The 13,853-nt window shown below is 41.3% G+C and overlaps 1 protein-coding gene across 11 annotated transcripts in view; it reads right to left on the bottom strand.

Moving 5' to 3' along the window:
* Nucleotides 1-13,853, bottom strand: part of GRK7 (G protein-coupled receptor kinase 7) — a 72,941-nt gene that overhangs the window by 53,489 nt on the left and 5,599 nt on the right. Inside the window, exon 1 of one of the 11 annotated variants that reach the window (XM_084987057.1) lies at nt 829-914. The exons of the other annotated variants lie outside the window; for them this stretch is intronic. The gene's annotated coding sequence lies outside the window, so the exon portion shown is untranslated. Of the gene's footprint in view, nt 1-828; nt 915-13,853 lie in introns of those variants that run through there. 11 annotated transcript variants of the gene reach the window in all.

Below are 13,853 nucleotides of genomic sequence, written 5' to 3'. Positions count from 1 at the left end.
ACTGCTTGGGAGACCTCCTGTCTCTAGAAAGTCCTAGCTGTGTGACCTTCAGCCAATTAACTTCTCTGAGCCTAAGTCTCATTATGGGAAAACAGAGATAATGTTGACTTTTTTTTTTTGGCCACACCTGTGGCATTCAGAAGTTACCGAGCCAGGGATCAAACCCTTGCTAAAGCAGCAACCTGAGCCACAGCAGTGACAATGCTGGATCTTTAACCCATTGCACCACAGCAGGAAATCCTTAAAGAGTTATTTATGAGATATATGTTCTTAGATTTTATTTAATGAATTAATTTATTTATCTTTTCTATGGCTGCACCTGCAGCATATGGAGATTCCCAGGCTAGGGGTCTAATCAGAGCTGCAGCCGCTGGCCTACCCCACAGCAAAGTGGGATCCGAGCCACATCTTCAATCTACACCACAGCTCACGGCAACGCCAGATCCTTAACCCACTGAGCGAGGCCGGAAATCGAACCTACAACCTCATGGTTCCTAGTGGGATTCGTTAACTACTGAGCCACAACGGGAACTCCTGTTCTTGGATTTTAAAATGCTCTGATATTGTGTGCTTTTCAGAGTGTGATCCTAGGACAGACATCAAAGCAGCACCAAGGAATGGGTGAGAAATGCAAAGTCCTGGGCTCTCCCTCCAGACCTCCTGAGTCAGAGGCCCTCCTGAGTCAGAAGCCCAACTCTGTGTTTTGCCAAGCCTTCCAGGTGATCTAATGTGCATGCTCAAGTTTGAGAACACAGGCTTAAAGAAACAAACCTTTTGTTGATCACTTTCCTCCCACCTGCTGCCTCTCCAGAGGGCTCCCAACCTCACCTGGTTTTTGCTGATTGTTGCCTCCCAGCAGACATTACGCCAGAAGCCTCAAAACTGGGAGCAATCCAGGCATTTCTTGGCTCTGAGAGGCCTTGCCTCACCTCCCCCGAATCATGTGCACTTTGTGCTTCTGACCACTTTCTGTCTCCTGTCATAGCTATTTATGAAGCTGCTTTATCTGTCTTATGAGATGTGGCCACTGCCCCTTTACCCACGGTAAAAGTACCTAGTGTTTGTTTTCTACTTGGTAAACCGAAACCAAAACAAAACAAAACAAAACAAACAAACAAAAACAGACCTCAAAACCCATAAATAAAAAATAAATAAAATGCTCTGATGTCTACAACATCTGAAATGCAAAGAACATTTAAAAAAATGTTTAGGAGTTCCCTTGTGGTTCAGTAGAAATGAATCTGACTAGTATCTGTGAAGAAGCAGGTTCGATTCCTGGCCTCGCTCAGTGGGTTAAGGATCTGGCGTTGCCATGAGCTGTGGTGTAGATGGCAGACTCGGCTGAATCCTGTGTTGCTGTGGCTGTGGCGCAGGCCAGCAATTGTAGCTCCTATTAGACTCCTAGCCTGGGAATTTCCATATGCTGAGAGTGATGCTTGAAAAAGCAAAAAACAAAACAAACAAACAAAAAAACCCCAAACATTTAAATTAATGGTTAGTATTAGAATACACTGGGTTTCCTTCTCTTTCTAAGGATTTTTCATTCTGAAAATACACCCTAGGATAAAGGAAATGTCAAAGCTAGATTTCTAGGAAGAATGTGACCATGCTTTGCAATGCACAGGCCACTGCATGGTATGCTAGCACCTTTATTGAAGGTTCAAGAATTATGAAATAGTAGAGCATATTATATGGTCTCAGAAACAGAAGCTATTTTGAGCAGTATAAATTCTGGAGTGGACTAATATGTTAACATTAGGACACCCAAGGTATCCAGATTCTTCTTCAACTTGTGGTTAAAAATCCTTCCATTGTAAAGATTTTGCTTTTTTTGTTCAGTAGCAGCCCTCTACTGGGAGAAAAAGCAAACGGGTCCTTATCCTTCCCATGACAGCTGACCACATTTCACATTTTAATAATTTGAAGAAATTAAGGCTATCCCTCGTTGGCTCCAATGCCTTGATACTAAACAGAGAAGAGGTGGAGCTAGATAAACTTTATTGTTTCAATGTGGTCACAGAATTTTCTCACAGAAACTTAGTTTTCAAGCTCTTCGATTTTTCTCTTTTTCTTTTGAAATATTTCTCTCCCTCTCTACACTCATCACTACATCGGTGAGATGCAGGTTCCATCCCTGGCCTCCATCAGTGGGTTAAGGATCCAGCATTGCCATGGATATGGTGTAGGCCAGCAGCTGCAGCTTCAATGCGACCCCTAGCCTAGGAATGTCCATATGCCACAGGTGCAGCCCTAAAAAGAAAAAGAAAAAAAAAGAAAGGAGAAAAAAGAGTTCCTGATGGTTAAGCTGGTTAAGTATCCAGCACAGTGGTGGCGAAGGTTCCATCCCAGGCCCAGGAACTTCCACATGCCATGGGCATGGCCAAAAACAAAGAGAAGAAAATAAGGAGAGATTTAGATACAGAGACACAGAGAAGATACATAGAGAAGAGTGATGTGAAGATGGAAGCAGAGACTGGAGTGCTGCCTCTACAGGCTGAGGAACAGCCAGGTTTGCTGACAATCTCCAGAAGTTAGGAGAGAAGCACAGAACATGATCTCACTCAGAGGCTCCAGAAAGAACGAATCCTGCCCATGTCTTGCTTATGAACTTCTGCTTTCCTGAAACGTGAGAGAAAAATTTCAGTTGTCTAAGCCACTCAGTCTATGGTGTTTTGATAGCATCCCCAGCTGGCTGATCCAGCCGGAAGGCTGGGAGGTGAGCCCCCTGGGATGCAGTTCAGAGAAGGGCAAAGTCAGAGGAAGCATCTGAGAAGAAACAGGCTGATGACCAGCATAATTATCATGCCATTATCCCCTCTAATGCAATTACCAAGAATGCCTTAATATAGTTTCATGTCCAGAGATAAAATTTCATGCCTTAAGTGTTGAGATTTGGGGCTTTCTTTATTGCCCAGCCCACATTAGTTCAGGCTAAAATTGTTTTCGTTTTTTTTTTTTTTTTTTTTGGTCTTTTTGCCTTTTCTAGGGCCGCTCCCACAGCATATGGAGGTTCCCAGGCTAGGGGTCTAATCAGAACTGTAGCCGCCGGCCTACGCCAGAGCCACAGCAACGCGGGATCTGAGCCGCGTCTGCAACCTACACCACAGCCCATGGCAATGCCGGATTGTTAACCCACTGAGCAAGGCCAGGGATCGAACCCACAACCTCATGGTTCCTAGTCGGATTCGTTAACCACTGTGCCACGACGGGAACTCCTCAGCTTGAAATTGTTTATCAGCCTCTATATGTTACTACTTGCCCCTACCAAGTGAGAACCTATGACGTTCATGCCTGCATTCATTTGTTCAGAACACTGAATAAGCACCTACTATGTGTTGGAGATCACGGCCAGGTTGTGGGGGTACAATCGTGTTTTAAGTTCCCTGCTACCTGCCTTCTTCCTCCCTTCAAGGGGCCTACCATGTGCCTGGCATTGTGCTGGGCTGTAGTGAGTGGGGAAACAAAGCAGATGAGGTCCCTGTCCCCATGGGACTTATCTAAGACAGAATTAACTACATGATTTTCCTTCTTTCTTTTTTTCTTTTTTAGGGCCGCATATGTGGCATATGGAGGTTCCCAGGCTAGGGGGCGAATCAGAGCCGTAGCCACTGGCCTATGCCACAGCCACAGCAACATGGCAATGCCAGATCCCAGACCCTCTGAGCGAAGCCAGGGATCAAACCTGCATTCTCATGGATACTAGTCAGGTTCATTTCTGCTGCACCACAGTGGAAACTCCCCGTGATTTTCCATTTGTTTGGAGTGACGCAGTGGGGAGTTATATGATAACAATGCAGGGTGTGGCAGGGCTGGGCAGCTCAAGGATGGCTGAGTTCTGAAGAAAGAGTAGGGAGAGGAGGAGCATTTCCGGAAGAGAGAGCAGCCCAAGCGATGCCAAAGACCAGTGTAGCCAGAGTGCTATGAATGGAGGGAGAAGGCAGTGGTGCTGGCTTGTTTTCTTTCCTTCCTCCCTCCCTCCCTCCCTCCCTCCCTCCCTCCCTCCTTTCTTTCTTTCTTTCTTTCTTTCTTTCTTTCTTTCTTTCTTTCTTTCTTTCTTTCTTTCTTTCTTTCCTTCTTTCCTTCTTTCCTTCTTTCCTTTCCTTCCTTCTTTCTTTCTACTTTTTAGGGCCGCATCTGCAGCATATGCAAGTTCCTAGGCTAGGGGTCAATTTGGAGCTGCAGCTGCTGGCCTACACCATAGCCACAGCAATGCAGGATCTGAGCCAAATCTTCGAACTACACCATACCTTATGGCAATGCTAGATCCCAGACCCACTGAACAAGGCCAGGGATCAAACCCAGGTCCTCATGGATACTAGTTGGGTTCATTACTGCTGAACCACGACAGGAACTCCATTTTCATAGTAACTCCAAACATTATCCAACAGCCACAGACTTAAAGAGTTAAATATAACATAACTAACCTTAGATTTGACTGATCTAAGCTCTTAGACCAGAAGGAAAACAAGTGTTAGATTTGGACTGGGAACTTGGGAGACCTACTTTCTAATCCAGGGCTTTTTTTTGTTTTTTTGTTTTTCATTCTGCATTGTCTCTGTGGCACAGAGAAGCTGGGGAGGTCAAAAGAAGCCAGTCTGGACTGGAAGATGCTAGGACTGTATATAGAAATGACTCCTGTGCTTTGTTTCTTATAGTGATAGCTTTTCTAGTTCTCAGGCTTACTTGGTGTCATGATGTAACACTAAATGTTTAGCTCAGCTCTTTTCCAATTGATAGTGAAACAGTTACTGTGTATCTTGAAGGAAAAATCCTTCATCAACAAGAATCCTGACTTTCTTTAAAAGCCATGCCAAGAAATTTTACTTTTTAGGCTACTTGAGAGAAGTCACAAATGCTATAATAAGGCCCCCAAAAAATCTGTCGACATGTTTAAAGTCTCTTGTTTTTATCATAAATTAAATTCATAAATATTGAACCTTAGGATCCAAAATCTGGTATAACATAAACATCTTCCTCTCTAAACAAGACTCTAATTGTTTTAATAATGACTGTTCACCCATAACAGAGGAAGTTCTTCTTAAACAAGGAATCATGGTGGCTAAGAGAGCAAAATTTAATAACTGGTTTATTTGAAGGACATGGAAAATATTTCCTGATAGAAGTTCAATTTGAAAATGGATTATGGAGTTCCCGTCATGGCTCAGTGGTTAACGAATCCAACTAGGAACCATGAGGTTGGGAGTTCGATTTCTGGCCTCGCTCAGTGGATTATGGATCTGGCATTGCCATGAGCTGTGGTGTAGGTCGCAGATGCGGCTCTGATCTGGTATTGCTGTGGCTCTGGCATAGAGTGGTGGCTACAGCTCTGATTAGACCCCTAGCCTGGGAACCTCCATATGCCATGGATGCAGCCCTAGAAAAGACAAGAAGACAAGAAGACAAAAAAAAAAAAAAAAAAGAAAAAAGAAAAGAAAATGGATTATGGCAGATGTGCAGAAGACAATGAACTGCATGTGTTCAAACAATGAGATTTTAAACATCTATTAAACGACTTTCCAGAGAATAAGAGATTTTATTAAACAAGACTATGGGATTGTTAGAGAAGAACAAATAATATAACATTAACAAAGAAAAAGCAAAATAAAGTCCACAAAACATATGCTTGATATGTGGGGAAAACAGGGAAAATCAGCGGGAAAAATTCTTGTGGTTATAAGGAAGAATAAAAGCCAAAGGTGTTTTTAGTAGAACATGAAAGACTATATTGTGGAGTACAAACTATTATGTATAAAATAGGTTACAAGGATATATTACACAACATGGGGAATATAGCCAATATTTTACAATGACTATAAATGGAGTAGAAGCTTTAAAAATTGTGAATCACTATATTGTATTCCTGTATGTACATAGTACATAGGTGTATATATATATATATACACACACACACACACACACACACACCTCTTTTAAGGAGTTTTGCTCATGGGTGGGACCACTAGAATGAGTGGCCAAAGCCAAGGTGGAGAAGCCATGATTATTGGAGGAAAGAAGGTCAGGAAATTGAGAAACCAGTGTATTAGAAGCACTATCCATGTGAATGTTGAAATCACTGAGTTATACAAAGAGTAGTGATGGAGACTGACGGAGAGTCTGAGACTAGCATGTCCATAGAACAAAGGGAAGTGACTTGTGAGGCCATTATGGAGCAGTGGAACCTAACAACGAGCCTCAAAGCTGGGTGGTTTTAGGGAGGGAAGCAGCAACAGAGAGAAACGAAGGCATCCTACTTTGCCAGGTCCAGCGGTGTGAGGGAGCAGGAGGAATGCAGAAGAAGCAGTGTTCTCAGAGGAGATTCAAGTTTAAATGAGAATAAGAAAGTAAAGGGGGGAGTTCCCATTGTGGCTCAGCGGGTTAAGAACCTAACTAGTATCCATGAGGGTTCGGGTTCAGTCCCCGGCCTTGCTCAGCTGGTTAAAGATCTGCTATTCCCATGAACTGTGGCGTAGGTCACAGACAAGGCTGGGATCCTGTGTTGCTATGGCTGTGGCGTAGGCCGGCAGCTGTAGCTCCGATTCAACCCCTAGCCTGGGAACCTCCATATGCTGCAGATGGGGCCCTGAAAGAAAGAGAGAGGAAGGAAGGAAGGAAGGAAGGAAAGGAAAGGAAAGGAAAGAGGACTTGCAGAGAAGAATGAGGATGGAGGATGTTTTGTTGGTGTGAATATCAGAGGGCACAGAGGAAGTGTTTCAGAAGTTGGGGGAGTGGAAATGGAGAAATAAAAAGGAATATGAAGAACTACTTGGGATGAGAGCTTGCAAGGTGACCTGGAAAGCCTGGGTTTCTTGACTGAGCTAACTCAGTCAAGAAAGGATGAAGGGCAGGATGAGACTGATGGTCTCAAAGCAGGTGGTGGTGGCCAGATCCTGAGTTACCCAGGCAGGAAGGAGTACATGCAAGGTGCTGGACCTGAGCTCCCACTGGACCACTGAGGCCAGAGTTGAGGGACATCTTATGTGAAACACTTTGGCCCCTCCCACCTGGTCTATGTGGTTGGAGCTGGCAGAGGGTTGGTCTGACCTGAGCTGGGAAGACCTAGGGTATTTTCAGGGTTAGACAGTGGACTTGAGGGTTTTATGTGGAGACCCCATAAAAATGTCAAGAAGTTCCCCAGGCCAGGGGTTGAGCCTATGCCACAGCAGTGACCGAGGCTGCAGCAGTGACAATGCCAGATCCTTAATTGCTAGGCCACCAGGAAACTCCAAGAGTAACTCATATGACTTTGCATCTGCCTTGAAGACCTAACAGCAGGGCTTTGGTGGAGCTGGGGGGACTCCAACACTCCTAAGCTTTATTAGGGTGTTTGTATGCATTCACAAGACCTTGATTCTGGGCCATCTATCCAACAGAAACACACTACAGACTGAGGGCTATCAAGGGCTATTTTAAGCATAGGTCTGGGAAAGACACACATCCATATCTTTATTCTTGATAAAATCTAAGCCTGTTAGAAAGGTTCAGAGTTAATGTTTAAGAGTTAAGTTTAAGTTTAAGTTTAAGAGTTCACTGAAGAATTTCAGGCTACCCTAAAATTTCCATCTTATAATTATGGGAAGTGCAAAGATTTTGTTCATTTAAAACCTTCAAAAATATTCTAGAAGAGAGTTAGAATGAAGAAAACATTTGCTCTTTTTAAAAAAATCACTTCTTCCTTTACTTATTTCTTCTGCATTTTGACAAACTTCTCGAAAATGTAGCACTTCTAATGAACTCCAAGGAACTTTCTCAGATTACCTCCACAGGGGACCAGAACAAGATGAGAAACACAATTATTTTGATTTCAGTGCTTTCTTGAAGAGTTGAACAATAAGACAAATGGAACAACCGTGAATGCATTTTCTTGTATTTTACACTTAGTAGCAAATGTAAAAGTGTTGACTGCAATCTTAAACAACAATATCCATTTCTTTTTAAAAAATGCAGATTTATTTTACATAGAGTAAAAGGTGTACAGTATGAAGCTTTGAAAAATGTGTACACTCATGTAACCATCACCCAAGTCAATTTATAGAATATTTCCATCATCACTGAAAGCTTTCTTATACCTTTTCTAGTCAATAGCCCCACAGAGAAGCTACCATTCTTCTGATTTCTATCACTGTAGATTAGTCTTGTCTGTTCTTGAACTTTGTAGAAACAGAATCATACAATTAAGAACTTTATTTATTTATATTTTCTGGCCACGACATGCATCGGCTTGATGTAGGATCTCAGTTCCCAGACCAGGGATCAAACCCTGGCCACGTGGTAAAAGCACTGAGTTCTAATCGCTAGACCACTGGGGAACTCCCAATTAAATATTCTTTTATGCCTGGATCTTTTTGCTCAACACAATGCTTTGAGATTTATCCATGTTCTAGCATATATCAGTTTTTCCTTTTTTACTGCTATTCCATCATTCCATTCTACGAATAGAACATTGTTCTTCTGCTGATGGACATTTTTTTTTTTCTCCAGTTTGGGGCCATTCTAAGCATGAAAAAAGCACCTTTGAGAATTCATCTATATTTTTTTGTGGACAAATGTTTTTTCACTTTCCTTGGGCAAATACCTAGGAATAGAATTGCTTGATCATAGGGTAAATGCATCCCCGAGCCTCCTCATCTTCACCAAGACTTGGTATTATCAGTCTTTTTAGCTTGAGGTATTCTAGGGGGCGTGTAGAGATATTTCATTGTGATTTTAATTTGCATTTCTGATGAGGAATATTAGGCATATTTTCATGTGCTAACTTATTTGTATGTCTTCTTTCTGTAAAGTATCTTTTCGATTTTCCCAATATCCAGTTCTTTAATTAAACTTCTATTGATAACATGGTCTCATCAGGTAGTATTCTGTTGACTGATCATGTTCTTGAGTAGAGATGCTAAATGTTTTGCAGATATTGAGGCAGTGAAGGCAGAAATAAGATAGCCAGGTAAGAGCATTAGATTCATATCTTTTCAACAGTTTAAATTTCTCAGGACAATTGTAGAAGCAACTGTTTTTACTTGTTAATGATTCTGGAGTAACCATGTGGTTCAGTGGGTTAAGAATCTGGCTCAGTTTGCTGCTGTGGCACAGCCAAAAAAAAGAAGATTCCATGTACTATTTTAGTTCAAAGTTTCAAAATACAAAGACCAATTATTCTATAATCTCTGCATAAAATTAGAGTTGGGGAAAATATCTAAAAGTGATGTTACAGGAGTTCCCGTTGCGGTGCAGTAGAAACAAATCCAACTAGGAATCATGAGGTTGGGGGTTTGATCCCTGGCATTGCTCAGTGGGTTAAGGATCTAGTGTTGCCATGAGTTGTGTTGTAGGTCGAAATGCGGCTCGGATCTGATGTTGCTGTGGATGTGGCGTAGGCTGGCAGCTGTGGCTCCGATTCTACTGTTGGCCTGGGAACCTCCATATGCCGTGGGTTCGGCCCTAAAAAGCAAAAAAAAAAAACAAAAACAAAAACGTGGTGTTACAGCCTAACTGTTTTTAACAGATTTATATTTTCAAGACGTAATTTCATTCAAAGACTATCTAAATTCATGTTATAATGGACATGTACTAAAGGCCCATTAAACATTTTTATTTTGCATGTCAGCATATTTAAAAATATAAACACAGGAGTTCTCTTGTGGTGTAATGGGCTAAGGATCTGGCATTTTCACTGTAGTGGCTTGGGTCACTGCCGTGGCGTGGGTTTGATCTTGAGTGGCCAGAAAAAGAAAAAGGAAACATTAGGGAGTTCCCATTGTGGCTCAGTGGGTTACGAACCCAACATATTTGCTGAGATGGTTCGATTCCTGTCCTTTTCAGTGTGTTAAGGATTCAGTGTTGCTGCAAGCTGCAGCATAGGTCACAGGTGCAGCCTGGATCTGGTATTTCTGTGACTGTGGCACAGGCCTGCAGCTGCAGCTCTGATTCAACCCCTAGCCTGGGAACTTCCATATGCCACAGGTCAGGTTCTAAAAAGAAAAAAAAAAAACAAACTTTAAAAAATATAAGCACAAAAACATCAGTTCAGAGAGAATATGATCTCTAAGATCCTTTCCAATTCTAAGAGTCTATGTAAACAAATATTTGTTTGTCTGATGCATAGCAGGCCAGACACTGAGATGCTGAGGTTTGCAGCAGAAAATTTGTTCACAAGGCAGCTAAAAATGAGATGAGAGAACAAGTCTCAGATATGCCTCCCTGAAGGCGAGGGACTTGAGATATTTATGGGATAAATAAGCAGGGTGGTCTGAGGCATTGGGAAAGGTGATTGGAGGTAGGGACAAAGTGAGGTAATTGATGTTTTGTGCCGTGTATCTGGGTTACATGCGTTTTCATGGGATGGATGCATGATCAAAAATGAAGGTGATTTGCATGATCTGAGGATGGAATTTTTGGTCCTCTGACATCAAAAGGTCATTGTCAGGGCATCTGTGCAGGTCCAGTTTTAAGATTAGCGGTCCCAACCAGTCTTCTCTGGCTCAAACTGGAGAAGAGCTGACTCCAACTTCTTAAAAAACAACTTAAGCCCCCATTACTAGTAACCCATAGGTCAGACGTGTTATCTGTAGGGGTAGTTAATTAGTCTTGTGACAGATTACCTAAGATATGTGAAGCTTGGAGGGTAGGCAATTAAAAAAACAAAAAACAAAAAACTAAAGTGAGCTTAACCAGTAAAGACAGGTTACAAGCAGCAGGGTTTTAACAAACTGTTCCCTTATTTATTTTTCTATAAGACAAGCTCAAGAATTTGTTAGTCACCAGCTTCTGTGAACACTATGGGGCATGGTTTCACATGCAGTAGCAACTCCCTAAGTATAAACAATTGTTAAGTTATTTGTTAACATGAATTGTGGGATAATATAGGTTGATTCATTCAACACCTATTCCCCATTATTTTTTCTCTACTATAAAAGCTGAAAAGCCAAACTTCATCTCTGTCTTCCTTTGTATCTAGAAAAGGCTATGGGACATAATTCTGGCCAAGGAGTAATAAAGCCACTGGGAAGGGCAGCCCGTCTCAAGTAGAAGTCAGTCTTGCTAAAGAAAAAGAAAAATCCTTTTGCCCCTCACATTTCTCCAAGAATGTAAATATGAGGCATGAAAATACAGCAACCCTCGTGGGATCATCAGCGAGAGGGCATGAAAAGACTTCAAGATGAAGATGTCAAGAGCAGAAAGGAGAGAGCCTGCTTCCTGATGGCACCATTGATATTGTACTGGCCCTTGACTTTCCACCCTAGGCTTATGTGTGAGACAATTATCCCCTAGTTTTTCGAGCCAGTGTGGTCAGGATTTATGATATTTGCTACCAAATGTATTGCCAGCTGATTCACTAGTGTTTAAAAGTAGATACCAGACCAAATAGGAAACTAACTCTTTATATTATTTACCATTACCTGTTCATTGAACCCAGCTTTATTAAGGACTTAAATAGTTTTTCAAAGAACTCCAAATATTAAGACGTAGTTATAATTTTATAGGAACAGAAGGGCTTAACATTTCTTCTTCTTCTTTTTCTTTCTTTCTTTTTTTTTGTCTGTCTTTGTAGGGCAGCACCCGCAGCATATGGAGGTTCCCAGGCTAGGGATCAAATTGGAGCTACAGCTAGAAGGGCATAACATTTCAATTCACCACATTATTTATTCTAGGAACCAAATTTAATTAATGAATTTATTTTATGGCCATACCTGCGGCATATGGAAGTTCTTGGGCTAGGGGTTGAATCAGAGCTGCAGCTGAGGCCTCCACCACAGCCACAGCACCACTGGAACTGAGCTGTATCTTCGACTTCTGCCGGTTTGCAGCAATGCCTGGATTGAGTGAGGCCAGGGATTGAACCTGCATCCTCACAGAGAAAATGTCAGGTCCTTAACCCACTGAGCCATGAGAGAACTCCTTATTTTTTTTTTTGTTGGCCAAGCCCAAGGTATGTGGAAGTTCCCAGGCCAAGGACTGACCCAAGCCACTGTAGTGATAAGAGAACTCCCCAAATTTTAAAACACTGATAAATCTAGTAATAACCTACTCCAATATTGTTTTAGCTTTTATGGAAAATGTACTAAACATTTTAATATATTACATTTTTTTTCAACCAATGATCTCTTCTTTTGTTCCTACTCTCTTAAAACAAACTTAAACCTTTCTCAGCTTATGAATATTTGAATGTTCTTTTTATTATAGTTGATGTACAATATTATATGTTACAGGTGTATAATATAGTGATTCACAGTTTTAAAGGTTATACTCCAATCACAGATATTATAAAATATTGGCTATATTCCCTGTATTGTACAAGATATTCTTGTAGCTTATTTTATACATAATAGTTTGTACCTCAAATGAACTTTTGAATTTAGAGCAGATATGATAGCAGTGTACTAGGGCACAATAAAATGGTATAGAACACATGAAATGGTACAGAACATAGGTGTGGCCAATAGTTGAAAACGCAGAATATACAGCTCTAAAATATAGCTATAAATGAAGTATGCCTGAGGCTTCATAGAACTGAAAATGGAAATATGTGAACAAACTTTACTAAAGCAATTTTTGAGAAAAACATATTCAAATAAGGTATTCTATTGAGACAGTACAAGCTAGTGGTGAACAACACAGATTCTAGATCCAGTCTGCCTGGATTCACATCCTGCTTCTCATTCACTAGTTTCATAGTTAGGTAGGTGTCTTGGCTTGGGGTACCTTAATAAAATACCATAGACTGGAGGCTTAAACAACAGAGATTTATATTCTTACAGCTTTAGAGGCTGGAAAGTCTAAGATCCAAGTGACATCAGGGTCAGTGTCTGGTGAGGGCTCTCCTTGGGTTGCAGATGGCTATATCCCTGAGTCCTCACATGGCCTTTTCTTGGTGCATATGGGGAGGGGGAGACACACACACACACACACACACACACAAAACACACATGCACATACAGATTGAGAGAAAGAGAAAGATTTCTTCCTCTTTTTCTAAGTCCATCAATCCTATAGGATTAGGACATATAAATTAATTTGGGTGAGGGGGACATAATTTAGTCCATAGTAGCAGGTTACTTAGGCTCCTAGTATCTATTTCCTTAGCTGTAAAAGGAGTTCATTATCTGGAGTTCCCGTCATGGCTTAGTGGAAAAGAATCTGACTAGTAATCATGAGGACTTAGGTTCAATCCCTGGCCTCACTCAGTGGGTTAAAGATCTGGTATTACCACGAGCTGTGGTGTAGGTCACAGATGCGGGTCAGATCTGGTATTGCTATGGCTGTGGTGTAGGCCAGTGGCTATAGCTTCTATTTGACCCCTAGCCTGGGAACCTCCATAAGCTGCGCGTGCGGCCCTAAAAAAAAAAAAGAAGAGTTCATGATCATGGAAAAAGGGTTTCTATGAGGATTAAATGAGTTAATACATGTAAAGCTCTTAGAACATAACTTGGCACACAGCCTTATACAAGTTTTATTATTGTTACTGACCATATTACAGCAAGATTCTCATAGAGAATTGCAACTTCTCAAATATATTATAAAATATATTTGTACTGTAAAGTAGAAAAAAATGTATTGGGGAAATAACTATTAAAACAACAACAAAAATTGTCAACTACAAAAAAAAAGTATATAAATTACCATTAACCAGGTAATTTATATACTTCAGTGCTATTGACATTTTGGGCCCTATCAGCCTTTGTTGTAAGGGACTATCCTGTGCACTGTAAGACGTTTGGCAGCATTCCTGGCTTCCACCCATTAGATCCCAGTAGCACCCCTCTCCCTAGTTGTGACAACCACAAAAGTCTCAAGACGTTGCCCAATGCCACCCTCAGGGCCAAATCACCCTGGTTGAGAACCACTGCTTTAAGTCTATCAAG

This window comes from Sus scrofa, chromosome 13, assembly GCF_054392235.1.
Source record: "Sus scrofa isolate SSC_HxYL_T2T_F1_AM1 chromosome 13, Sscrofa_HxYL_maternal_Yorkshire_Landrace_v2.0, whole genome shotgun sequence".
In the NCBI taxonomy this organism is placed as follows: domain Eukaryota; kingdom Metazoa; phylum Chordata; class Mammalia; order Artiodactyla; family Suidae; genus Sus; species Sus scrofa.
This window is presented reverse-complemented; position numbering and strand designations above follow the sequence as displayed.